Genomic DNA, 3,729 nt, shown 5'->3' on the forward strand with positions numbered 1-3,729 from the left:
ATGATGATAAGGGATTGGTTATGGATATTATATAATGAGGATTGTTTGTTAAACGAGTATTGTACGGTACTAACGAATTGCGAGCATCTAATGTTGTGGTTTTTCATTATTTGATGAATAATGGTGTTGTATGGAATGTTTTAGGAGATCTATTGGACACCACTTGAATTTAATTTAAAAGAGTTAGAGTCATAATGGGAAAAAAATAGAACTAAAAATTGTGGGATATAATGCAATCTTCAAAAAGAGGTGAGAACAAGAATATTTTCTCTAAGTTCAATCGATAAAGACGTATCTTTTGGAGGTTGAGAATTGGGTTAAGTGTCACGACCCAAAAAAAATGGACGTGATGACACTCGTCTTATCCCACTAAGACAAGTCAGCCTAAAACTCAACTATTACAATAAAAAGCAGAAAATATACTATTAACTTACATTATACCCCAAAACGTGGTTGTCACGTGTCCAAGTCTCTAAAGTATCACAATTGAATTAAAAGAAAATAGAGTAGAACAAAATCATAAACAAGAGTAAGGAGGGATGCTGAGATGACCAATAACTACATCACAAATCTAAAGGAAGCCTTGGAAAAGAAGAGAGTATATCATAAAGGTCCAAGATAGTAACCTACAAAAAATTGTAGCAGCAAGGGGTGAGTACCAAACCACACGGTACTCAACAAGTAAACCTCTAAACACAAGCTAAGGGGATGAAATACGGGTACTCCTACCACCCCAACCGAACCTCCAAAACTACAACCTACATAAAAATCAATCCAACCTAACAATTCACAATTTACATAGCACATAGCTCAACAACAACACCTAGACAAGTTACATATCCTCAAAAACAACACTTGGACAAATTACATATCCTCAACAACACTTTGGAAAAATTACATATTCTCAACAACAACACTTTGACAAATAACATATCCTCAACAACGATACTTTTTCAAATTACACATCCTCAACAAAAACACTTTAACAAATTTTATATCCTCAACAACAAGCTCACTATTCATAAATCACAAGTTCCACAGAAAGGCATTCACAAAATCAGCAAAATACAATATCAAGTTCACTAAAGATAACAATGTGCAATGCAGTGGAATGAAATGTCAAGTGTAATAATGCATGTCTGACCTAGTGATACACACACGCTGTCTCTCAGACCGGGACCCATGGGGGATATATCTGTCTATGCATCTGTCGCGGCGCACGACACGACCTCGATAATAGTAACCATCGCGGCGCGCGATACGATCCTCAAAATATAGTATCCATCGCGGCGCACGATACGTCTCTCGAAATATAGTATCCATCGCGGCGCGCGATACGTCCCTTGAAATTGTACATCCTCTTAAGTACTCATTCTTTCTGAATGCACATAACACTTGTCACAACCAATGCCTCATAATAATGCTGATGACAAGTTCACACAAATAATCAGGAGATGATCATTTTCATAGCATTGCACAGTTCACAACCACATAAACATGAAATCACATCAACAATGATTCAACAAGCCTTCAATCCTTTCTCAACACATCACACATAAACAATTAATCACATTGACATTTGTTATCCCTTTTTTTTAATCATTAGAATTAATCAATATGGACAAGTCAACCCATCACCAATCCCGTTACTCCGAAACATATACGACAAGGAAATACACATATTTCATACACTTAACAATAATTTAGAAATCCACTTGCCTCAGTCTCAAGAATAATTCACTCTGAAACCTGTGTCTTCCCCTTTTGTTGAACTTCCAACTCAAAGCAATCTATTCAAATAGATGACCATAATAAGATCACAAGACTAACAACACCTACATTATTATGTGTCTAGTCTAGACTCAAAACTCACTCAAATATATAATAAATTTTCAAATTCTTGATTACAAGTAATATGTCAACTCTCATATATCTAAATTTCAAGCCTAGAATTAAGTCATTGTTTCTTCAAACACTACAACCCTAATAGCTTTCAAGCAATATAATATATTCGATATTTAATTACCTATTTAAATATATAAAACATGAATTGTAATATGATAATAAATTACGAACTAATAAATATAATAACCAGTAGTGGAATTGCTAAAGTCGAAAAAACACTCCTCACATGTAACCTCACCTACGAACACAACATAAGTAGTAACCAATAGAACTGCACAAACTCAATACCATCATGCAGGCATATTGTTTGCCAATGATTATACATTTTCCAATGCTTAGAACAAAGTACTGTTCAGTGATTATCCCAACATATACATAACAATTGCCTCCTACGCTAGTCCAAGAAACATTATTTAAATATATTCCACCTTCAAATTACTTCAATCCAAATAATTAACCACTTCAGCCACTCATTAGCAATTTATACAAATCACTTCAATTTATACACCCTAAGAGAAATTATCACATTAATTACTGCTAAAAAAACTCCCGTCACTCATATCGCATCCTTACTTAAACCATCAAGTTCCTCCACCTATTCTGCCCAACCCTTTCCAATTGCATTAATTATACTAATTATTGAATAAATTTTTTATCAACTAGATGCTCGTAGTTACCAATTATTTTAAAATTTTCGATCTGGTTTTTTTATTTAACGGAAAGAGTCGAAATAGTCCTATTTCTCAAAACGACCTAGCGGGTCGCTATAATATCCACCACTTAAAATCATGTTCGTCCTCGAACATAAAGAAGAGGAAAAAGGGGAACCCAACATCACCAAAAGCTTGAGGTATAACTTCCAGCGAGCTCATCCTTAAGACTATTCCATCAAGATCAACTATTATGGAGTCAACATTCAAATCAAACTTTGAAAGATCAATAAATCAATAGGGATTATCAAGCCATAGGCTAACCCACAAACCAATCTAAACCAAAACACATTGGATAATAACACAACCATTTCTCACACAACCATGAGAAAAAAATCTGAATTAGTATTATCTAAAACCAGAAGTGGACTTTAACCAACCACCACACACTCATAATGCATAAATCATCATCGATCTTACCAAGATTCCTTATAACAATACAATCTTTCCATGAACTTTAGTTAAAAAAAAATTGATCTTTAGACATCAGTTCACATCAATGGAGGGTCCAACTTATGTAACCAAAAAAATGAAATGATCATGTAAGCACCCAACAAGTGGTGCACTTCAAAATACAAAGACTCTAACAATACTCTTAGACAACTTTAAGTCTTACTATTAGTTCTTGTATAAGTTCTCATAAGTAAGGTTATGCGTGTAGAACTACTAGTATACTCTTACTGTCGCAGACAACATCAAATCTACCATAATTGAAATGATCAATTATGCTCAAGAATCTTATCATATCAAGAGGACATAAAAGAATCAGTACATTCGATCCACCAATAGAAATTCACCCATAGATGTATAAGCACACGTGAGCACATATACAACGAATCATACTCCAAATCATATTTGAAACAAAGCAGGTGGTTATATTAGAATATAAAGAACCAAGATCGAATAACACTATATACTTCTTCCATAATGTCCATATCAAATATTTTAATTCATCTTACTACATCCTTAAATTTTTAGCCATCCAAAAACAATCATTTTCATCCCTATTACAATCTCACACATACTCGACTTATCAAATCTCACATACTCTCAGAGCACTCCACTAAATCCAACACTCTTAATACTAACAAACATCATAATTACACCAGTCATT

This window comes from Solanum pennellii, chromosome 1 (assembly GCF_001406875.1).
Source record: "Solanum pennellii chromosome 1, SPENNV200".
Classification (NCBI taxonomy): Eukaryota; Viridiplantae; Streptophyta; class Magnoliopsida; order Solanales; family Solanaceae; genus Solanum; species Solanum pennellii.